At 43.7% G+C, this 25,974-nt stretch overlaps 1 pseudogene; it reads right to left on the bottom strand.

Annotated features, from left to right (window-relative positions):
• Positions 1 to 528: 528 nt before the first annotated feature.
• LOC101788378 (wings apart-like protein homolog) lies at positions 529 to 24,741 on the bottom strand (annotated as a pseudogene).
• Between the last annotated feature and the right edge of the window lie 1,233 nt (positions 24,742 to 25,974).

The raw sequence follows: 25,974 nt of genomic DNA, 5'->3' as shown, positions 1-25,974 counted from the left end.
ATTTATGCAATTGATCCTGTCACTGCAGAAGAACATGCACATCACCTGGAAACGTGAGTCCCACATTGGTGTTTAGCTTCCTTATGGTTACTGAACTGAGCATCATAAAATACCTCTAGAGATGCCCCTCTAAACCTCACACCGTCCCAAGAGCCTCCCTAGCATCTCGCAGAAACTATCCCGGGCTCCTCTGTTTGCGAAGCCTTTCATCAATGGGGCACATGGGCTTCCTGGACATCCGTCTCACTGCTGCCTGTTTCCTGCACCTACAGCTACAATACGCTGCAGTATGGCATTGAATCCATATTCAATGGATTCATGGTCTCAAGAGAGAAAAATAGTTCAATACCCAAACCTAATCAAGAATAAAAAAATACACTATCAATCCCTTGTGTCTTTGGATTCCATCTAATTTTAAATATAGACAGCAGTCCAGGGAACACAACCAAAAAATTCACAAAATTATTAAATGCTTTATTTACGATTGGAATCATTCAACAAAAAGCAAAAGCCAATGAGCCTGAAGAAGGAACTAAGCTGCTGCCTGGTGCTCAGAACCCCGGGCCCTGCTGGTGCTGCTGCCCTGCTGTGGTGCCATCGGCTCCACACAGCAGTCGCACTAGCAGAAGCACAGCATGAGCTCCCCTTGAACCTGCTGGAGTGAAGGAAGTCACGGTGGCACTGTGCAGACCAAGCTGCCATAGCCTCTGCCAGCTGCAGGCTGACATGGAAACTGTCACTGAGCAGACACGGAGTATGGGAAGAAATCAGGCGGCCATTCGGTCCTGCCAGTGCGCTCCTGATGGCTCTTCAAGGACACCTGGTGACGTTCCTCTGCCTAATGGTAGCTCCTGCATCCCCAAGCACCTGAAGCAAAGGTAAAGCAGCTAGCAGTGTTCCAAATACTCGATCACTAGAGATAGACTTCTGGCCTGTCGTCCCGACAGCACACCGAGGGGGAGGGGAGGAAGCACAGTTAATAATTAATGTTCAATCAGAGCGTCCAGGCCACCTGCACAGAAACTGCTACATTGACCCTGTGACCCCCAGCCCTCGGGAGGTGGATCATGCCTTTTGCAACAGGGCACCTGGCCTTCAATCCTGATGACCCTGAAGAAAGTGCAGCATTCCGAGACTCCCTTGTCCTCCTGTCCCTACAGCATGGGAGCAGCTCTCCTGTTGGAGCACTGACTACACCGCATACCCACCTGCCAAGAGGAGCTACTTATAGTAAGATTCATGAAGCTCAGGAACTTCTTCAGGATCTCTGTCATTATGGAGAAGTCTCCTTCCGGTAGGTACTCCCGCACTGTAGTGACATTTATCTGCAGAGTGCACCAAAGAGCTCGATCAGTTGCCAGGGCCCATGAGATGGTGCCCTGCCCGGAGCTGGCCTTGGCACCCCCTGTCCCCCGTGCCCACTGAACCAAGCCACTGCTCGCAGGTACACAGATGGCCCAGGGAGTTGGGCTGTCCAGATGAAGTGACTGAAAGGACACTCATCAAGTGGGAGCGCCTTTGTGGGCCCTGGGACACTGCCTTGGGTTGCACCTGGGGAAGCCCCTACCTGTCGCCTACTGCCTCCCTTTTCATGGAACCCTGTGCCCTGCAGTACACCTGCTCTCATATTTAAAGGGCCCTCAGCAGCTCTGCTTGCTGTGCCCCCAGCAGCCTGACCCTGAGAGGTGCATCAGTTCTAACACAGCCACAGCGGTCACCTGTGCACGTCACAGTTACGTGGGAAACTTGGATCCGAAAGTAAGTCAGGGTGTCCAAGGTGTTGACAGTAAGAGAACCTGGCAATCTAAAGAAAACTGCTGGGCCCAGCATATAGCTCTGAGGCTCAGTGCCCGTCTGGGCATGCAAGGTTCTGAGTCTGATTCCTCATACCAAAAATAAAAAAGGAGACACCCTAAGCGTTAAACATTTTCCTACTGTTTTTTCTTCCATAGGGAAGGGATACAAGAGTATCAACAGCCCCATCATCAAAAGCTGGGCCACAACACCATGGGCACAGGAGGAGAAACTACAGACTGGATGTGTGAGGGAGTGGAGAGGCACACAGGGCCTGTGGACCGTACTTATGGGGCTTTCCTGGCAGGGGCAGCTGAGGAGCAGTGACATGTAGGAGGCCACCATGCAGTCCTCCACGTGCTTGCCAGCGTGCTGCAGAGCTGCAGGCTGAGCATGTGGTCAGCAGCGGAAACCAGGCACAGCAGGGCAGGTCGTGCATGCGCGGGGTCAGCAGACAGAGAGAGAGAGAGAGAGAGAGAGAGAGAGAGAGAGAGAGAGAGAGAGAGAGAGAGACAATCACTTCAACAGGTGACACACCGGAGCACGGGGGCCTGCCTGGCCCTGCTCACCAGGCGTGCAAGCCAAACGGAGTCACGCACTACACTCCCATCCACCAAGATGACTCAAAGCATTTTACAAAACAGTGATTTGGAGGACTCAGAGAAGGCGGACCCCACCTGAGTGGGACTGGAAAACGCAGCAGCCGGGCATCCCGTGGCCATTCTCCTTTCTACACATGCAGGAGATATGGGATCAGTGTCTCCAGAGGAGGTCATGTACATGGTGCCACCTCGCTCCCCCAGGACGGGAGCACAGCAAGTGTTCTGGCACACAAGGAAGGGTGCATGCGGACAGGAAGAGTCTTGACGCATGGGCATATGGTGCAAGGGAACCGTGTCTCACACACACACACACACACACACACACACACACACACACACACACATACACACACGGAGCACGGCCCTGACCACAGGACTGAGCCTGGCCAGCACCGGGCCACACTCCATGTGCCCAGGAAGGGAGAGAACATGAGGCTTGGCTACTAAGCACTAAGTGGCATCTTAGGGCTGATGATAGGTATCTGGCTTTAGGTGACATTGGTGGGTGTAGGATTCTGTCACCATAAAATTGTGACTAAAAACTTCTGCATTATTGGCTTTAATAAGGAAATTTTATACTACATGAATTATAACTCAATTCTTAATTTTTTAAAGACTGCTAAACAACCACAAATATGACCGTAAAAAAGGAACATGAACACTGCAGCTGTGTTTCTTAGGCACAGAAATTGCTCCCAACACCATAGCTAAATGGCATCTGCTCTGAGCAGCCAGTGGCCTCGAAGCTGGAGGAGCTGGCCACACTTCCTAGACCCCACAGCGCAGGGACCGCGCCATCCTGCAGACTCCCCACAAATGGGATCACAAGCACCAATGCCAGAGCAGAGTGCACTCCCCAGGAGCCCCTGCCTAGGACTCTGTGGTGCTGGCCTCCGGGCACTCACGCTGAAGACTGCCATTGTGACTTCCAGCATCTTTGAGCACATGTTAAAAAAACCTCAGTAAATAAACCAAAGCTGCAAACCTGTGCTCATGCTGTCCAGCAGGATTCCTTACAGCAGGAAGGCAGGGCAGATGGGACCAGAGGGGCTAACTCAGCTCTTTCCTCACTTTCCCCTGGGAGCAGCTGCCAGTCCCATAGCACAGGCTTCCCTGGACTGAGCTGCGGCCCCAGCTCTACCCTGACCCAGACTGAATGTACAAACAAGAAACCCTAACCCAGTGCACCCTGACCCAGCATAGCCCCAAGATGCACACACCCTTGTTGAGGTCCAGCTCCTGGCCGTCCTCCTCCTTCTTGTGCTTCTCCTCCTTGCCAACGGCGTTTTCCATCAACACCCACTGTATCTCCCCGCTGGTCTCCTGCCACTCTCCGACCTTATCGTGCTCAGGGGTGGGTGCGTCTTTGATCAACTTACCTGTTTTGCTTTCTTCCAACTGGGCTGCTTGCTCTTGCTCAAGGAATAGCTGACAAAATTAATTTTGAAAAGCACGGAAAAGCCATTACCAACACACATACACCTAGTATTTCGCTTTACATAAGAGGCTGGGCACCATGGAGATCAGTGTGGAAATTCCTCAAAAACGCAGCTACTCCCCTTCTGGGTGTCTTCCCAAAAGAATTAAAAACATCACAGCACAGACATCCATGTGTACTCCTGTACACAGCAGCACAGTTAGTAATAGCTAGACCCTGGAAACAACCCCAGTGCCCATCAATGAGAGAAATGAATAGAAATGGTATTTTTATACAATGGAGTACCAACCAACCATAAGCATAGGCTGGAGACTTTCAAAGCTAAATGGATGCACCTTGAGAGCATACTCATTAGTGAAATAAGACAGACACACAAGTAAATATAAGATTTTCCTAGTGTGAGAAGCTGAAAGAACAAAAAGCATATGTATATGTACATAAAAATCACTAAGCCAGTTAAGCTACGGAGTTCTCTGTGCTCGCTGACGAGGAAGAGCTGGCTAGTACTGTTCAGACACTGCACACAGGTGTCTTGTACTGTGCTGTGCCATGTGTGTGCCACTTCTGCCCCAGTTGATGTGTTCTGAAATTTTGTTGTGGTATTTTTTTCTTTTTTTTATCCTTGAAATAAAATAGGTTTGGGGCAGCAGAGCACCTGCCTAGCATATCCAAAGGCCAGGCTCCACGTCCAGCAATGACCCCACGCTGTCCCCAGCTCAGGCTACTTGGGCAGAAAGATGTGCTCAAGATGTGCCCCATCCTCACCAAACCCAGATGACATAGGTGCTGTGTCAAGAAAGGCATCTCCGTAATTTTCCTTCCTTAATGAGATTCAATTAAAAATAATCATAAAACCCAACGGAACAGCAATTTAAGAAAACCAACCAACACACCAACTTAGGCATGCTGGAAAGAAGAACTCAGAATAAAACTAAACAGATTGGGAAATGCACGGTTGCTTCTTTAGAGGGAATTTAAAGATAAACAATCAGTGAAGAACAGAGTGAAAAGCAGAAGGTCCAACACAGGGCACAAAGGGGAACCAGGATTCCGGTGTGTTCCGTTCCCTTCCTGTCCTGTCCCACCGCAGCATCTACACCCTCACTGACTGACCTGGGAAAGAGCAGAGGCTGCTAAGGGGAACAGCATGAAAACCCCCCACCCAGCAATCCACAAAGATGTGCTCTGTGCAGAGAAGAGGGCTGTAGGCATTTCACAGGTGGCTCGCATAAGATGATTCCCTAGAGAAAATGAGACAGCAGCTCTCAAAATGGGTCCAAGAATCTCGGGGGTTGGGGGGACCCTGGGTTCCCAACAGGTAGTAGAGGGGGTTGGTAACATTCATTCTCTGCCACACCACGGGGCCAGCTACTGTCCAGTCTTCATGTGCACAGAGGAGTTCTGCAGAATCTTAGATGAGGTATAATTAAACTCACTGCTCTAATAGCTAGTGTGATTTCCCTAGTTTTCCTATGCAATAAATATTCAGGGACATGTATGCACAGTTATCAAGAGAAACTCTCTGGGTTTCCTAGTAAGAATCTAAGAAGTGCTAAGATCAAAATGTATGATCAGAGAATGATGGACTCCTAACTCAAGAAAGAATCAGTTTGTGGGTAGCTTTCTTAAATGTAAGCATTATTAGCTTTAAACCGGTCAACAAATGAACCAGGGTGGTGGCAAATGTCCATAATCCTCGCAACTGGGAGGCTGAGGTATGAGGATTTCTCTCAGTTCAAGGTCAGAATGGCCTACATGGTGAGACCTTGTCTCAAAAAAAATAAAGTCTACTATTTTTCGGGACCTTTTCAAAATGCTATTAAATGCCATATGCAAAAGGTATCTAGGAAACTTCTGAAATGATAGTTACTTTAAAAATTGTAACACTGGGCCAGGTGTGATATTGCATGGCTGTAATCCTAGCACTGAGGAGGGTGAGGTAGGAGGATCGCTGACTTTGAGGCCAGCCTGGCTGACAAAGTGAGTTCAAACCAGCCTAAACTGTGTAGTGAGACACTGTCTCAATAAAAGGAAAAGAATGGGGCTGAGGGTGTAGCTCAGGGGCACAGGTGCCTGACTGGCGAGTGTGAGGTCCTGAGTTCCATCCCCAGTACCAAGAAAAAAGGGGGAAAGGCACTGCTGAATGTTAAGCAGCTGAGGAAATAAGGACTTGGTTTGGGCATATTTCTAGGGGAGAAGTATAAGCTTCCCTAAAAGAAGAGGAAACATGGAATTTGGTGAAGGGCCGAGTACCAATTTTCAGTGTACATACTCAGAACATGTCAACTCCTAAATCAGGAAATTACCGCTCCCTCTCCCTACTTTGGAAAAATACAGTCTAAGACTTAAGAGTGTTTATCCTGTAATTTCTGTAGTAAAATAAAAAAGAACCACATAAAATAAAACGTTTATCAGTAGAGGACAAGTTAATAAAACTACTAAGTGGCCCTGCAGTGATTACGAAGCCTGAGATAACCCTGTGCTGCCAGAAACCGCTCAGGAGATGGAAGAGGAGAAGTGACCAGAACAAGCTCACTCAGTGTTTCCGCAACACAGACAGGCATGAGACAGGAACTCGGTCTGCCATTATGCCAGGAAAAGCTGCTCTCTGCCCTTTACAAACTGATGTCACACCTCATCAACAAGTTGAAGAGCAGCACCGTGAGTCTCTGTATAGTCCCACTCACACAGAACCATTTACGTTTGTGCTGCCATATGACCCAGGGACACTAATTTCTCAGGACGCAGAACTACTACAAGTGATAACTTTAGAAAATGGAGTCAGGCATTTTAAACCTTCCTCAATGTGATTTTTAAAACATGGGGGTGAATTATTTCTGATTTTTAGATCGATTAATTAATTACTTTTAAAAAGCAGTGAAGAGAAGTTTAGGTTACAGTCAGAACTACTTAATTTTAAAATAACCAGAACAAGATCAGTGTTGGCAGTGTGAAAGACATCGATTTCAGCACTAACACTTCCCATCGCTTTGCACGTTTGAATTAGGAGCGTTTCTTGATACTGGAGTATAAGGTAGTAATTTTCTAAAAGCGCAGCAGCAAAACTCATCACCTGAAAGGCACTAAAATCTAAAATCAAAAGCTTTACACAGGCTGATTCCAAAACAACACACCCTAACAGGTGGCATAAAGCCAGTCATGACAGAGGACGGCAGCCTGAGACAAGTGGCTCCCACAGTGCAGGGTGCCTTGTGGATGAGGAACCCTGGGCTGGAAACGCCCACACGAGGGGAAGTGCCTACCAGCTGGCGTGGGGGCAGCATCTGCAAACTGGCCCTTCCCATGGGGTACGCTGAGGTGGCGGCCACTTCCTCACAAAGGGCTGGGCACTCGGGGGCTTTGTCTACCTCACTTCCACTTGAACAAGACTGGGAGGCGCCAGAATGCTGCCATCATACAAGGGAATTCTACTCAGCACTAAACAAGAGTGTCTCCATCCAGGAGTCCCTAAGCTCGGTCACTCTGATGCTCTGCCACTTTCTGGAACTCGCCAAGAAACAGGTAATGCAGGGCTCCCAGCTCTTCTGTGGGCCACAGGGCCTAACAGCATTTTATACACAGATTGGACCTGTGGGCAAATGCCAGTGCCAATGACAGGACAGGACGGGGCCAGATGCCCAATCTTATCACTGGTCTAATCCTGCTTTGCCAAGGAGTGAACACAGTTGAAAAAGCCCAAAGAACAAAGGAAAGGTGCCCTTCAATCAGTGTACTTCTTACTGACTGAAAGAGAAAATGTAATCCAACTTTTAATTGGTTAAGACTATGCTTAAAATTAGTTTCATACTAGGAACTATCAATATTTAAGATTTGGTCAGCTCTAAAAGACACTCCTCCCACTCATATCTAGAGAACACTCCTTAGGAGTTCTAACAACAAAAAAGGGAAACACAGCAGGTGGGTGTGACAGGTGGGGAGGAAGACAGGCTCAGCAACGAGCCTGTCCTGACTGCTGCTCACCTGCAGGAGGGCTTGCACAGCATGAACCTGCCAGGGAGCCCTTAGGTCTCTGTCCCCCTCTCCGAGGTAGAAGGAAGAATCAAAGGAACAGGACATCTTCATGTTGACCAGGCAGTGCCAGTTCCAAGCACTGTACTCCACCAGATTTATCAGCAGGCCCAAGCCCTACAAGGCAGTTGGAAGAGCATTATCACAGATGAGCACTTCAAAATCAAAAATGTATGGAATTAGTGAAAGTTAAAAATCTGAAAAGCACTTTTCCATCAGCAAAATGGTCACATCATCAGTACAGTATGGAAGATAATGGTTTTCTAAAACACTAATTCTCATGGGTTTTAATCACCATTTTGAATTTTTATACTTTTTCTTTTTTAAAGAGGTAAGAAAAGGAAAAAAAACAAGCAGTGTGTTCATAAGGAAATTTTTAAAACAATTCAAGATACATTGAAGTCTGGTTCTTCACCCCAAACTGAAATGACACGTTTACCATCTGACCAGATCAAACACTTCCACAGCTGCCCGCCAGGCTCACCAGCACCCGAATGTCAACTCTCTGCTCCTGAGGTAGGTACATCGGGACCTGCAAACACAGCTCTGTGCCAATGAGGCCGACCTGTTCCCCTGTCTTGGTGCTGCCCCATTCTGCAATGAGAAAGGACAGGTGGAAGAGTGTTGGTTTTCCCGGTGACAACACCAGACTCATCAACACAGTCAGGAACTTGCAGCTGCACACCCACTGCTTTACTGAAATACACCGGTGACACAGCCAGGCCACCCATTAGACTGGGTCTAAAAGGATGGAATCCTACAAGCGGCATGGGCCTACAGGAGGAAGACAATACCTTACGGAAATCTTAAAAAGCATGCCACTGAGAGGAGACACGCGGGGGTCCATCTCCATGGGAACATGGATGCACCTTTGACTTTGGTGAGGTTGAGCAGCACCCCAAAAATGGCCCGCATGCGGTCCTCCACCGCCTTGCCCACATGGCTGCTCATGGTCTGGGGAGGCAAAGGCCTGCTGTCGGCCACCCAGACGCTGCTCTCATTGCGATTGTACTGCTGGGTGAGCTCTTCACAGTGCTGCAGCACTCTAGGGGACACAGACATGCTCTGCTGAAGTCCTACAACACACTCTGCTTCCTGGGCTCGTGAGCCGTCAGACTCTAGTCAGACTCTATGTTTCTATTCTGAAAGTTGTTTTAACTGTTAAATAACTCACCAAATAGGTCTCTGTTCCACACTAGAAGTTAAATGTTACTTTACTTTGGAAAAAGTTGGTAAATGAACAAAACTTCTCCAAGGAAAGTCAAAATGAAAAACTTACCACATGTGGGAGGAGTACAACAAGAAGCCAACTTGCCCTTCCTGTAAGCCATGCAGGCCATGCAGGGCTCAGGAAGAGATAAGCCAGTCTGCCACTCCCGTGAGCCCAGCAGTGTGGGAGATGAGAATCAAGAACCACCCCACTCCCACCTCCTACCCGGTGAGCCACCAGCTGGCTCAGGGATAGGCTGAGTTACTAGCAACTGAGATACAAAAACAACTAAATGTTTGTACCATTTGACTGATGCTGCAGGCCTAAGGCCAGCAGTTGGAGCGCATGGTATTATGAGGGTAACAGTATGCAGTAGACCAACTATGGGGCATTTCCTTCTTATTTTTGAAATCCAATACTGTCCTCACTGTTTAATTTTGTTCCGATTCACTGTTTTGTTTCATGTTCTGTTTTGTTTGATTTTCCTATGTCTGTTGGTACAGACAGCGACTATAAAGGTAACAAGTGATATTATGGGAGCAATTGTTGCCCTCCTATTATCCTGTTTTAAAGTTCTGTAGGTACCACTTTGTTTTGTACTGATTAGCTTTATTCTGTTTTGTTAGGTTTTATTCTCTTTAAAATATAAAACTTTTTAAAAAAATCACACGCTGACCATGGTGGCAAGCCTGGTTCCAACTTGAGGAGGGCTGAAGCAGAAGACCCCTTCATCAGGGCATCAAGGCCAGACTGGGCAACATACTGAGACCCTGCTTCAAAATCCAAAAGCCCTCGCAGCAGGTATACTTGGTGGCACACATCTGTCATCTTAGCACTCTGCAGGACTGAGGGAGCAAGGTCCCCAGTCTGAGCCCAGCCTGGGCAACCTAAACTTAGTGTGAGACTCTGCCTCAAAATGTAAACCAAAAAAAGCTGGGTGTGTCACTCAGTGCTGAGGCCCAGGTTCAGTCACAGTAACAGAACAAATACTGCTGGCAGAAATTTGTATCTGTACTGCCTATGTCACTTTTCCCACGTCTTCCAGAGCTCTCCAAGCCATGAGAAAAATCTGATATGCATTAGAGTGAATCATTATTTTTAAACCTGAGGGTAAAGTGACATGTCTCTTGGCAGCTGTACAAGGGTTATGACCTACATCCAAAATTTCTTCAGAGTTTACCAAAAAGCAACAAAGAAGACAGAATCCTAAGTTACTTCTGAAGGCTTTGTGCTTTTTAAAGCAGTACTGGGGACAGAACCCAGGGGGGCTGTATACCGGACTCCACCTCCAGCCCCTTCCTCTTTCACTGAGACAAGGTTTTACTAAGGTGCCCACACTGGCCTACTTGTGATCGTCCTGCCCCCTCTTCTTAAAGTGGGGGAATTACAGGGGTGTGCCATGCGTCCAGCTGAGAAGGCTCTCTTTAACTATCAAGGCTGCTCATTATTACTACTACTGTTTGCACTGGGGCCTGAACCCAGGCTCATGCCTGAGTAATGTTTCTTCTAGTGCAGTGGGGCAAACCCATGGCACCCATACCACAGTGGGCAGTTTGTATCACTGAAAGCTTCGCCATCACTGCTCTAGTAACCAGAGGTCGAGCAGGCTGAGCCGGGCAGTTCACTCTTCATGCATCACACACCACATAAACCTCTAAAAGTAAACCTATGAGGACTGATCCTCTCCCATTTGGCTATATTCTAAAACACGCTTCAGAAATCTGATATGGTGTTCCTGAATAACTTACAACTCTGGTCAGGAAGGTGCTTCTCATGATGTCTAACTTAAACAATTCATTCTCCTGATGTTTGGGGTGTTAACAGATTTATCCTGTTACTACCAAGAACTTGACTGTCTTGAGGGAGCAGCAGTAACACTCACCAACCTCATGAAGTCCACGGCTGCACCTGTCATGGTTCCACTGAAAACCGCACCATGCCCCACGAATGCTCTTCCACATGTTAATTCTGACCCCTTCTGCCACTTCTAAGACATTTGGTATAAGTGTCCTAACCACAGTGAAAACTGACCTGTCACACTTAACACTCCTGTTCTCAAGGAACTTGTCAGAAGTTAGGACGTGTGTGAAAGAGGTCCTCTTGTTTTGTTTTGTTTTGTTTTGAGACAGGGCCTCACCATGTAGTCCAGGTTGGCTCTGAACTCACTACATAGCCCAGACTAGTCTTGAACACATTGCAATCCTTCGACCTCAGCCTCCTGAGTGCTGAAATTATAGGCATGTACCACTATGCTTGGCCAAAAGAGGCCTTTTAAAATAAAATACAATATATACAGTTTTATATATTAATAAAAAATAAACAATTTACAGACACAGGATCAGCAACAGATTTACCATCAGAATAGTCCTTGGTAAGGGAGTCTAACACCTGGTAAGAAACAAAGGAAACGCATGTGCAAGGGTACTCAGTGTGCTACAAATCTACAAAAGCAAGACTAAAAAGGAGATGGAGGTGTTGTGACATTTGGACTTATTTAAGTGACTGTAGGAGGGAAAAAGGATAAGGTCACAGATAAAAACAAGTCGGGCCATGACTGGCAATAATTCAAGCTAAGCAATGCATACAGAAGGTTTATTACACTACTCTGCCTACTTCTGCTAAGTTTGAAATTCTCCAAAATGTAAGGTAAAAAGACAGGTAAACTCAAGTCTGATGGCATTAGGCCCTCCCTTGAGAAAGAAAGAGGACCTATCCAAAGACAACAAGGAATCACAGAGGCTGGGTTTCAGATTCTTTTTTCCAAAGGGGTGACCTGGAGAAAGTTAACTCCCTGTGGTACCATGTTGGCTAAGCAAAAGGGCAGAGAACTGCTAGGACAAAGAAAAAAACCAGGCCAGCGCTATCAGGACGCTGAAGTTGAGAGGAGAGAGAGCGGGATGGGAGATGCCCACATACCCAGGTGACAGCATTAGCCTGATTGTGATAAGCCCAGGGCAGGGAAGGCTCAAACCAGAAGTTACTTGGAGCTAGGAAAACAGGCAGAAATAGAGTACAGAAGAAGAGCACCAACCACCACAACGAAAAGGAGTAATGGTTTACTACATGCTGTGTGCATACCCTTCCGGGCCTTACAGGTTAACTTTTCAATACACATAACATGCAGAAAATACTTTAAACCCTTCAAAATCTGCTCTATATATGCAAGTATTATTCACACATGTATCCCAAAATGTATCTGTCTGTATACTACATGTTAACGGATCTATAAACTCATTTCGTTGTAAGCACTGCCCAAGGCGGGCAGAATCAATCATTACCCACCTTGTAATAAACTTGCAGCAAATAAGTGGCTTGTCTATGATGCTAGAGAACCCATACCCAGGGGTTCTGACTCTAGAATTTATATGCCCAACTTCTTCTGCTCTATGATATACAAAGCATTTACAGATCTTAACAGAGACTTTATTTCTTTTATGAAGTAAGATTTTGAAGACTTACTTAGCAGATGAAATAATGAGTTGTGAATCTTTATACGCTATCAAGTAGCTCTGATTCTCTGGATTATGCACCGTTACCTAAATAAGAGGAAAACAAAATGATTATGGCAATTCAAACCTCTTATTTATTCACGTTAGCATCATACTCTACCTAAGTTCCTTGTCATATAAGAAACAGTTCCTGACTCAAAGGTTCTAAATTGAAAAGAACAGAGCCACCAATTAATCATAAATTTAAGAAGTCACTGCCATAATTACTCATTCATGATATATTCTTTACTACACATTTACTGTAATGAACTGCTAAGCACTCTGAATGTTAGAAATCCCCATCTTATAAACAGATGAATACTTTAAAATTTGTAGGTGGATTCAATACCTGTGATCTAATATATCCAAAGTATCCTATAAGACAGAAGACACAATTTCATCTATATTAGGAGCTCGTGCCAATTTTTCTAAAGCACCAAGTTAATCCAACCTAATCAACAATTACCATCCTGAAACTTACTGGTGGTGAAACCTGAACCCATACCCAAATAGGTAAAGTTATGCCTAAAAGCCAAAAAACAAAATATACTAATGACAATATATTGTGACTATAATATTACTTAAAGAAAAGCTAAATAAATACTTATTAAAAATAACCACTTTCGTTGGGAATTTAGCTCAGTGGCATAAGTGCCTGCCTGGCAAGTGCGAGATCAAGAGTTCAATTCCCAGTTCCAAGAACAAAAACAAAATCAAAAACAAAACAACAACAACAAAAAAAAACCCAGTTTCTGGTAGGGATGGTGGTGCATGTCTGTAATTCCAGCCTGCAGGAGGCTTGAGATAGGAGGATTGCTGCAAGTTCAAGACCACCTTGAACTACAAAGTGAGACACTGTCTCAAAAAAATGAAAGAAAAACAGAAACAAACAACCTTCTAATTTTGAAGCTTTGGGTTCCATCAATCCCCAACACACACAGACACAAACCCCATCTCTGATTTTGGTGAACTACTGTTTCACGCAAAAAAGTTAATGCAGATAAGTAGCATTCCACATTATGTAGAGTAATAAAGTGGCACACAAGCTTTATCAATAAACTTGCATGTAACATATCATTTGGAGCAATACATATTATTAAAATAATAAACGTTTATTTATTTTAAAAAAAATTTGAGATAGAGTCATGCTATGTAATCCATGCTGGCCTCAAACTCACAGGGGTCCTCTGGCCTCAGCCACCCAGGGGTGGGATTACAGTGTGTATCACCACGCCTGGCTATTTTTTATTTTTTGAGGCAGGGTCTCACTACATAGTTCAGGCTGGCCTTGAACTCACTAGGTAGCCAGGCAGGCCTCAAATGCATGGGGATCTTTCTGCCTCTTCTTCCCAAGTGCTGGAACTACAGGTGCATGCCACTATACCCAGCTAAAATGTTCATTTAAAGCACTCCTAGGAACAAAGCATGGGGTGTCAGTTGCCCTGTGTGTTCAACATCCAAGATAACCACTTTACACCGCTAAACTGCTCAAGAAATGCATAAAACTTTACTGCGGGTGAAAAAAAGCAGAGTTCCAACAAGCCAAATATAAAATATGTGGTGACTACATGCAACAATCACAAAACTGCATGACTCAGGGGCTGGGAGAAATCCATTTCGGTGGTAGAGGCCTTGCTGGTGCACACACGGCACTGAGTCCAAACCAGCACCAGGATAAAGGGTGGGGGGGATCAAATAACTGTCCCCAAATAGTTATCTATACTTACACCTTCCAGAACTCATAAACATCTCTCTGCTCCCCATAACGGGGCTACCAGTTTTTCTTTATCCTCATCTCTACTTAAATGATCCACACACTCTTTGACTAGGTGAAAAGAAACAGATGTCAGTTACAGCTTCAAGCTCAGGACTCAACCCTTAGAGACCCTTCAAAGTCACTGGTCAGCATGCTAGGCGTGTGCTGGAATCTCCACAAATGTAATTTGTTCTATGTTTAATACTGGGTCATTGTGAAATGTATGGTACTGTGTTCCCATAAACTCCCAAGGTCACAGTATCGATAGCTTCTACTTCAAAAGTCAAGAGATTTGTAGGATGCTACTAAAAGGGGACCTTTTCAAACTGAAAAAAATTCTTTTGCACAGAGTATTTTCTCTGTGCTGTAAGTATGTAAACACAACACATACCCATACGTGTGCACCCATTTCCATACCTTTATCTATGTTGTGATCCAGACCACCCAAAATCTGCAGTTCTTCTTTAAACCAGTTTCATGCTAGTTTAGAAGAAAGGGACAACAGTGTCTCCATCGCCAAAAGCCCAGTCAAGAAATCAGAGGCACACATGCCATTTGTGAATGCTGACTCTTAGTGATAATTCTGAAGCAACAATTTTAGAGGCTGTTGTTCTTTACAAACATCTATTTCATATTACTAACGGGTTTTTTTTTTGTTTTTGGGTACTAAGGATTGAACTCACAACCTGATGCTTGTCAGGCAGGTGCTTCCGCCACTGAGCTAAAGCCCCAGCCCCAGTTTTGTTTTGTTTTGTATTGTTTTAATAGAACCGTGAGCACTCGTAAGTGAAAATGAGCTAACGTTTATCAATATAGTCAATGTGGACAAAATGCTTTTAAGGTTTAAGTGTGGGGCTGTGTTTACTGTAGGGAGTTGATTCGCCAGGAAAAATGGAACAAATTAACACTCCTAGGAACAAAGCATGGGGTCCCAGTTGCCCTGAGTGTTCAAGATCCAAGATTACCGCTTTACACCGCTAAATAGTACATAATAGTCACCCAGTGGTTGGTGGTCCTGCATGTTTCTCTGAGTGTCCTGTTCCTTATTTGCTGGTCAGGTTCCTGTTTTCCATCTACTCTAAAATACAAATCCTTTGCTTGATTAGGTGGTATAGAATGACTAGTCTTAAAATTTGGGCTGCAGGGTGAGCAGTGTGGACATTCTTTAAATGGCTATTATGACAAAAGTCATACTATTTTTAACTACATTACGTACTAATACTCCAGGGTCCCTGCTAGAGGGAGCACAAAAGGGGAAAGCAATTTTAAAACCAGGTTAACTTTATGTTCTCTCTTAGTTCATTTCCTACTGCATACAGACACTTCCAACAAACAGTAATCGGTTCTTGATGTAATAAAGGAACTTTTGCATAACAGAAGAAATGCTTTAATTAGCAAAGCCTGAAGAGACCTGGTTTTCTATCCAAAGCTTCTGCCCTTCAAAAGATGCAAATTTACATGCTGGCCTATATTATATTTGGAACAGAATGTAAATTAATATATTTAGAAACATCAACAACAGATCTTACTAGTATCACAATTTTAAAACAGGGATCCAGAATATTGTGCAATATTGTATTTTAAATTGTTGTTCAAGGTGACCAGTAGAAAATTAGACTACAATACTACAAATACAAATTCACTGTGTCCATGTCTCATTCTAAGCCCCGTGGAGAGGAATTTAATGAAAAATTTAACTTGGCCCTGGTGTATGAGCCAGGCCACCACAGTGCTGCAGATGCCCACAAAGGCACCACAGTTAGGAAGAAGGGACATAATAATTCAGTATAAATACAGCGAAAATGCCTTTGTGTTTTTATGTTAAAAAGAAACTTTAATGTCTATTTCTATTGGCACAAAAAGACATTTTATGTAATCTTCAGTATTTATGATTAGCTGCTTTAAAATATAGCCTATAAGCACTTTATTTGAAATATATCATTGCTCAGAATACTATTATGTTCTGGGTGTGGTGGTGCATGCCTGTAATCCCAGCACTCGGGAAAGGGTGAGGCAAGAAGATTGCTGAGTTCCAGGCCAGCTTGGGCTACATACATAGTGAATTCAAGGCTTCCCTGAACTGCATAGTGAGATCCTGTCTAAAAAAATGGGGGGCAGGATGGCCAGGGGTTTAGCTCAGCGGCGTAAGTGCCTGCCTGGGAAGTGCAAGGTTGTGAGTTCGATCAATGGTACAAGAAGGGAAAAAAAGCCAGCCAAACAGAGAGACAGACAGACAGACAGACACCATTAGAAATGGTAAAAAGATTATTTGTGGCCAAGGGTTTAGCTCAGTGGCTAAGTACCTGCCTGGCAAGCACAAGGTCATGAGTTCAATCCCCAATACCAAAAAAAAAAAAAACAAAAAAAAAAAAAAAAAAACAAACCATTAAAAACAAAACAAAACAAAAAAACCAGACTACTATGCAATTGTGTTCGCTCTCAGTTATTTAAGTATATGATAATACTATATTATACCTAAGAATTACCTTGCCTTAGCACATTTAACAATACTAATACATTTCAAGGGAGAAATTCGTATAAGAACAAAATTCATACTTAGTTTTCCTTGAATGAAACAATTTATGATGTATGTGTTGCACAATTTAAAACAAACTGAGGAAGGACAAAAAACACTCTTAAACTGGCTGTTGTGCTGTCTGGTTTGAACCAGGTCAGAGATTTCAGGAAGGGAACGGAACAAGGCCTAAACAGAACTCCCTGGAAGATGAGCAAGCAGCTCCACTTCGACTAGACCTGGCCCAGTCTCCATACACTGATAGGTGCAGAGCCAACCAGGCCAATCCTTTATCCCATCAGCCGGCTTTAAGCAATGTAAGCCGGGCTGGCTGAGGAAGTGTAATCTCTGAAGCTAGGTGACAGTGCCTGGTGCCTCCCAAAAAACATGGCTCAGCCAGATGGAATGAAGAGCCACCACCTCACAGCTATCAACTGGGATGGAGATCAGACCTACCCCAAAACATTAGGCACTTCCCTCAGTTGTGTTATGCAGATTATTCTCTCCCAGTGCTGCAGAGGTGATCTCAGGCTTCCTACCTAGCCCAGTTCACAGGGTTCCTGAATTTCTCACCACTCTGTCACTCACCTACCAGCCTCTCCCCTTGAGAGTTAATAAAACCTGGGTTGGGCTCAGGGTCATGGCCTTTGTTCCAATGAATCTTCAACCAAGCTGGACTTAGAACCTTTGGCTCCCCAAAATTGTAATTATGGCTTAGTGTCTTTGTTCTTGCTAGAATAAAGTTGCACTACAAGTGGTATACTGGAAATAATTTATTCAAATTCCAATAACTTTTCCACAGGATTACAAATATAAACTTCCTGGACTGAGATGAGGACTGGGAAGAACTCTGTGTACCTCAGAAAAACCTGCCAAGCTGTAAACCAAGGCTAGGAGGCTAAAGGATTTCTCCCAAGCTACACAGCCACGGTGACAGTCACCAGTGGAAGGCAGGCTAGAACTCACCGTTATGTTTTCTAGATCAAGATGCTTATTGTGTACAGTTTCACATAGTCTCCAGATTTTCTCCTTGATTTTGTTCATATCCTTCTCATTCAGCAGCTTAGCTGATGAAGCATGCTGTTCTAGCTTCAGGAGTTGGATCATGAGATCTTGGCTAGCTCTGTCAAGATCCATGTTGAAGCGATCTCGACTCAGTATGTACATGAGGGCAGCTGAACAGAGGGACAGGTTCTTAGAGGGCCAGGAAGAGAAAAAAGGGTTTGTGTAAGTAAGTTCTGACAATCAGGAAACAAGACCAGCACTGACGAAGCTGGCATGTGCTTACAAGTTAAAACATGTAAAACTCAGGTTGCTGGTCATATAATCTTTGATTTACATGCTTGATTCAGTAAATGCTTGATTCAGTGGCCTCTCTAAATATTCTAGGGAAACACGACTACTAAAAAAATAAAGCACCATTTCTTAGAAATTTTCCTTTCATCCACCTTCCTTATGTGAATGTTCAAAACTGAAAGAATAGAAGCCAAATTACATATTCCTTTGACAATTTGGAGCTATAGTTAGAACATTAATTGTCAGATAGCTATTTATGACATAGAAACCATTTTTCAGTTCAAAGTCAGTAACGTAAATGCTTCAAAATCTGCAACAAACAATTAGCACAAATTTCCCCCAAGAGAATACACATACACATATCTGACAGTTATATAAACCTAAGATAATGAAATAAATGTATTTGGGGTAATTTCTTTAAAATAACCAAATCTGGTTACTCAGTATTTTCCCATCAACTGTTAATGAAATATGCTCTCAAAATTCACCGAGTTCAGTAACTAGCATACTGTTCATAACAGGTTCTGCAACCTACAAAAGCTAAAGGTGATCTAGTTTAGATCAATGTCAAAACAACCTCCAATATCCATGGATTCAGGTGCCAGCAGAAGAAAGAAAATGCACCCATAGGAGCGTGCACAGACCTTGCCCATCGCTATCGCTGGGTCACCACCCCTCAACAGCCCAGGGAAGGAGCACTCCCCCATGAGCACACGGCATAAACACCACATCTAGAGACTCTCTGCAGCTCCCAAGGACCAGCCAGACACTTGCCACTCCCATGCCCTTTCATGGAACTGAGCAAAATGCCATGGACTCTGCTACCCTGCAAGTCCCCAACACGCTCCCAATGGGTAATGTCCAACAAGCAAGACTGAAGATATTCTGTATTGATTTTAATGTACAAAACAAAATAATCCAACGACTTAAACTCTGAAGCTCTCACAGGAGAAAAAGTTTGGAAATTTAATCAAGTGACTGGTTAAATGATTATATTGCAAACTATTTTCAGAAGTGAGGGTGCCACAGTCAAGGCTACAGGGAACCCTGAGCCAAGGAAGCACAGTAATGTCTGTTTGCTCTCACTGCATAACAAAGCCAACTGACTACACCTGTATGTCCTTCTCCTTGTGGCCATCTTGCCGCACCCTGGTAAAAAGTTATGCTCTCAAACTCAAACTTGGGAGAACTGCTCTTTTCAACAGACTTGGTATGAGACTAATTCTCTACCATCCACTCTGCATTTGGAACCTAGTTTCCTTGAATAAACATACTTAAAGCCACCTCAAAATACCACTGTGATAATGGCTAATGCAAGTAACACTACTTTTTCTAGCTTCTGACAGTGATAAAGCTAATTATTAACAGAAAGTGTCAAAGGCAATATAAATGCAGAATTTATTTTATTCTCAATGTGATCAATATGATTATCTTCCAGTTTCAATATTGGCCAAAAAGTTTAAGGAGTTCAAATCATTAATATCAAACAAGATTGTTTTATATAGAAGACACCATGCTTACAGAATTAAAGATCCAGCATGGTACATTAGCTATGATAAAAGAATGAAAATTTAATAGCACAAATGGACAAACTAAGAGGCTTTTAAAAAACTTCGTAAGAAAATACTCAAATGTCATTAAGTGAAACCTACAGCTTTCAGAATTAATGTAGAGATAAGATATTTCATGATACAGAACACCAAACCAACCCTACAGAGAGTGCTGAAGGACATTCTAGAGGAAGATAAAGATGACCATGGTTCCAGGGACAGTAGCAGAGGGGAGTCACCAAGCAGGGCAGGCAACTGAGCAGAGGAGAAACATGGGGGACCAAGGGCAGAAGCAGAGCATGTTGGAGATGAGTCAGTATGTGTCGGCCATAACACTAATATAGACGGCCTCAACTTACCAATACAAAGACACATGAGCAGAGTGGATTGGGAGACAGGATTCGTCAATATGCTGTCTACAAGAAACACATCTGACTACAAAGAAAATTCATGGACTGAAGGTCAGAGGAGACAAGACAAGGCTCCATGGGACAGAGACCCAGCAAAATGCAGGAGCAGCTAACCCCTCAACCACTGAGCAGATAAGAAAGACATGCTATTTTTATACAATGTAAACTACCAAGCTATAGTTTCAGCTATAAAGAACGATAACCTCGAGGTTCCTGTAGGTAAACAAATGCAACCGGAGATCGTGCTCATGAGTGAACCAGTTTGGACTCACAATCGTGAACATATGTTATCGCCCTAGTATGGAAAACTGAACGAGTCAGTGGGATCCAAAATATACCGACAGGTATTGTGAAGGTGAAAGGGGAGGAGATGTCTAAAAAAGGAAGGTGGCAGCCACTGTTAATTTCCTATTACCTTGTGTTGCAGTCCTGTATTGTTTTCATTGTTTGGTTTGGTTTGGGTTTATTTTATTTTGTTTTGTTAGATTCAATCATGTCTGATGATATGGGCAGCTATTTTGAAGATGACAAGGTATTGAGCAAATAAAATGAACTCAACCTATAATTTGGATACATTCACATAAGTATTCAGTGAGGGTATTTTCTGGTGGCCAAGTAGACTTAAGATTTTTCACTAAAGATTCTCAAACTCAAAAACATAAAATACCTGGTGGTGCTGGGAATCATCCAAGGTTTTGAAGACCATTGCAACCATTCCATGTGCTCGTAGGTGCATTCGGAAACTAGGCATGGCACACTTGGTACCCAGGATACTAACACTAGGGGAAGAACACGACTGTTCAGGAAAGCTGAGGTGACTAGTACATTGGTTTTAAGTTTGAGCAATACTAAAACGAGCAATGATAAGGAGGTGCGGATCACAACATAAAAACCGTGAGCAGGGCTGGCAGGGTGACGCACACGGATAATCCGACACTCTGGGAGGAAGAAGGCCACCAAGTTCAAGCCCAGTCTGGGAAACTTAGTGAGACTCTGCTTCAAAATACAAACTTAGAAAGGGCTGTGGATGTAGCTCAATGGGAAAGCCCTCCTTCAAGTCCCAATATTACCAAACCAAAAGCCACAAAATTCCAAGAAGCGTAGCATCATCCCTGGCACTACTCCAAAGGCTGCAGCAGTAGGATGGCAAGCTGAAGGTCAGCCTGGGTAGACTGTTGCAAAACAGCAGACCTTTTGGCTGCCATGCAAGAGGCTCTGAGTTCAATCCCTGGTCTCCCCTCCCCAAAGTCCTAAACATTATGAGAAATCCAAATATAAAAAAACATTAATGCCTATTATGTGACTGGTTACTCCTTTTTGACAAATAAATGACTGTCTTCAGCACATTCCTTACATTAGCACTGCCATTAACCGTCTCATCTGACCTTCCCAATGCTTCTGATGCATGAAACCTATGATGATATTAGACTGAACACTTTCAACTGACTTGTAATTCAACTGAACAAAGATGTTTAACTCACTGCAATATGCAAAAGATGATCTGTATTTTGACATATTGAATTAACAACATAGTTAATCTGATTTATCACTTGATATATGAAATTCTGAGATGAAAAAACATTCTTTGCTATTATATTTTTTGTTTTAGGCCACTGAAAATTGAAGCCTATACTATGCCCCCCCCCAAAAAAAAAAAACAAAAAAAGACTAGATCACTTTGCTTTCCCTTGATTGCATGGAATCCAGTCCTTTACATTTTAGTATCACTGCTATATGCTACAAAATCAAAAAATTTGCTTTTTGCACATTCTATGTCTAGGTGAAAAAAAGTCAATGACCCAGAATGTACATAGCTATAAAACATAAATGTAAGCGCTTACCTAAGACAACATGTGTTCAGAGGCTGAGTGCTCCTTAAGCCACTTAACAAGTTCTCAATGTCATCAGTGAACTCTTGGTTCTCACCAAATTCCACAACGTCATTTTAAGTGCTTCACGTGCTGAACAACAGTATACAGCTGCCAAGAAAAGAGTAGGGCTACCCCTTGGTAACTTGGATCTAGCATATATGAATGTCAGGTTCACTGCCTTTTATGTGAAAGTACTGTACATACAATGCTTCACTAGATGGCAACTAAAACACTGTTAAAACATTGGCTGTGGTAGGACAAGATAAAATTGTGGCTCACAGCTCTGGCTACCAGTGCACTGGCATTTCTGCACATTACAGGGCTATATGTTACATACAAAGGGCTATCCACAGGCAATAAACTGGTCATGGCTGCTTACTTCTTTGTCTTCTTTTCTGCACTTAAGTGCAGTAACTATATCTTGGTAGGTGTGAGTAGTATTGTCACAGTTTTTATCACTTTGAGTGGTGGTGCAGGAGCCTTAAAAACTCCATCATCTTTTTGATTTGGTTCCTTTGAAGACAGCATCACCTATTAATAAAGGTATTAAATTAGTTGTTCTAAATAAATATTTTGAAATAGTAACATCTTGTCTAATTGTAAGCTCAGCTTTAAAAAAGTAAACAAAGTTTAAAAGGGGTGAGGAGTACAGCAGAGGCCTCTGAAAGGTCCTAAGCGATAGTTTAATTCAAAAGGTCCTAAGAGATACTTTAATTCCATGCACAAGCAGGTATACATGTTTTACATGAAGAAGGACCACTCAGGAACTCCTTGTCATTTTAAACCTTATATTTATATGACTTGTCTCTACCCAGGACAAAGAATGAATAAAAAAAACCACAAGGGCATGCATAAATAGCACTGATATGCTGCTTTGGAGTGGGACAGTAAAACAACAGACAAATGAATGCAGGCTGAGTCACAGATCAGCAGCATAGCACCTGCCTAGCAAGCACAAAATCAGGAGTTCGATTCCTAGTAAGAAAAAATAAAATAAAAGAAAGAAAAAGAATCTGAAAGCACAGAAAGCCACAGTAGTTCATTTAGATACTTTTAGCAAGAGCTGGGCAATGTGGTGAATGACTGTCACACCAGCATTTCATTTGAGGGGCTGAGCATGAAGACTGCTGTGAGATTGAGGCCAACCTGGACTACATAGTGAGATCCTGTCTCAAAAAACAAAAACAAAACTAAAGTAATAGTTATAACAAGAATAGGGCACACATCAGCGTGTTGTATGATTCCCAAGTACAAATAAAAATGCTTCACGGTGGGCCAGGGATTCATTTAGTTCAGCAGCATAAGCATCTGCCTAACAGGCATGAAGTCATGAGTCCGATCCCTGGTACCAAAAAAAAAAGTTTCATTCTTCCAATAAGAGTTTATGGTGGTGCACACTTCTAACGCTAGCACTCCAGGAGGCAGAGTCAAGAGGATCTTAAGAATGAGCCCAGTAGCTGGGTGTGGTGGTTCACTCCTATGAACTCAGTACTCAGAAACTTGAGGCAGGAGGACCGTTGCAAGTTTGAGATCAGCCTGGGCTACACAGTGAGCCAAAGACCATCCTAAACTGCACAGTAAGAATGAGCCCAGTGTGGGTGATCCAGGGAATTAAGAGAGACTCTTTCTCAAGATAAAAGAAGTAAACAATTCTGGGGATGTGGCTCAGAATGAAGGCCTTGGTTGAATCCTAGGCAAGGCAAGGGGGGTGGTGGCTGAAGAAAATCTACTGGAGAGAAAACGCTATACTGTGTTTTACACATCTGTTTCTAGGCCTGGGGTGTGTGGCTCGACTGTAGAGTACTTGCCCAGCATGCAAAGGGCTCAGAGTTCAAAACCCAGCAGCACATGGGGAGCAGGGGGGCACAAGCATCAGGTGTGATGGCACCTAGAGGCTGAGGCAGGAGGCCTGAGAGTTAAGAGACCACCCTGGGCTACAGAGTTCAAGGTCAGTCTGAGTTATGCAAGGAAGTCTCAAAAGCGGGAGGGGGTGACCTCTAATCCCTATTTTTTAGGTTGCTGTTATAAAGAACTCATTCCTCTGACAGCTCTAGTCTGTACCGCTAACCTAGTAGTTCTCATGTATGATACTATGGAGCTTCTAAAAAAAAAATCCAACTTTTTTTTTTTGGTACCAGGGATTGAACTCACAATCTCGTGCTCATCACACAGGAGATTATACTGCTGAGCTAAATCCCTGGCAAAAAACAATTCAGTAAGAGTGCTTCAAAAATGTGTTCTGGATTAAAAAGTCAGTACTGCAATGTAAGAAAAATTCTCCTTTGAAAAGCAACTTAAGCAATGAAAAGCACTTTGAGATCTGTGCAGAATTAATTTATAATGTAGTCCTTAATGGTCAATATACACTTCAAATAAATAAAGTCACTCCTTAAACATTACACTGCAAGTTCTACAAGGTCTTCTGTTTTTAAGAATATTTTAATTATATTACTTTTTAAAGGCTCTCATTTATACCCTAGTAGCTACAAGAAGTTCTGATGTTCATCCCACAGTCTTCACTTTTCCAGTGAATTCAATGAAAGCTACCAAGTCTCAGTGAGCAAGGCAAAAACCTGCTGTTAATCAGAAAAGTTACAGACTCACAAATTATTCACAGGGACAGTCACTGCTTAACTAGTGTACCTTACTAAAAAGCACAGAGTAAAGACGGCCAGCTTACTTACTGTGACATTCTGAGGTTTGACTACTGGTGGTCCAGGTAGTTCTTCTCATTCTGGATGGTTCCAATGTCTGGCGTTATATACAGCTTTTGTAGGTGACTGGAGAAACAAAACAGCACAAGTAAGAACTGAAATGCACCATCCGGGACTACTCCCATCATGCTCCACGCCTCTGGCAGACACAGCCACTGTGGGATGTGACCACCCAGTCAGCCCTTGGTGCCATGCGCAACCATCACCGACAAGGGGAGAGGCAGTTGAGAGCCAGCCTCCTGCCAGATGTGTACAGATTCAGCACTGATGCCCCACACTTAGCATGTTCTCAGGCACACTGTGCTGTTCTACTGACTCACACTCCAGTCTCCCATCAGTCAGGGACTTTGCAATTGGTAAGGGTGAACATGGTGCACATACCTTACCAGACACACAGGACCTAGAGGAGTATCCCATAATATTCAAATTCTAAGACACAGACACATTCACACGTGATGGGATAAAGAGTGAATTACCACACATTAATTTAGGCTATCCTGCTGCCTAAATGTATGAAAAAATCAGTTTTACAACTGAATTTCATACCTGACAAAAAATAATTGTGAACCTATGAAATTAAGCCCACAGCATGAAATCTGTACAGCGGTACAGGAATGAAACTCTTTCAAAAGAGACTGTGTAAACAAAGAGGGACAACACAGATAAATTAACCCTTCCTCTGCTCCATGCTCTACACAGGGATGCTTAAAGGATGTTTTTCAAAGTGACGGCCAACCTCACCTCATAATCCTCCTGCCTCTGCCTCCAGCACTTGGGATTACAGGTGTGTGTCACCACACCCAGCCGTGTTCTTTAAACTTCAAGACACTCTCTGATCTAATTAGAGTTTATCGATGAAACTATAATTTTCATATATTTACAACTACACACAAAAATGAGAACAAGTAGGAAAACATAACAAAACTATGACCCAAACCCTCCATTTCCATGATCCGCATCAGAGCTGCGCAGTGCGGCTTCATTAGTAACCTGAGCAATGCGGGACTCGCACAACTGACCAGGCTTCCTGAGAAGCTGCACCAAGAGGGTGCCACACAGGTAAAGACTGTGATGCCTGCTTCCTACTGGCTACCTACTGGTTACCAGAGCCTTGGTGTGAGCACCTCTAACATGTCCAGCACCAGGGAAGCTGAGGCCATGATGACAGGCTTTTGGGAGGGCAGGTGTCTCAAACTAGTAAAGTAGCTTAGTGAAGATTTCTTGTTTGCCTGGCATGTGCAAGGCCCAGACCCAACTGCGTGCCCACACACACACACACACACACAAACACACACACACAA

The sequence above is a fragment of the Cavia porcellus genome, unplaced genomic scaffold (assembly GCF_034190915.1).
Source record: "Cavia porcellus strain 051 isolate PalLab524CR breed Dunkin Hartley unplaced genomic scaffold, mCavPor4.1 scaffold_13, whole genome shotgun sequence".
Classification (NCBI taxonomy): Eukaryota; Metazoa; Chordata; class Mammalia; order Rodentia; family Caviidae; genus Cavia; species Cavia porcellus.
This window is presented reverse-complemented; position numbering and strand designations above follow the sequence as displayed.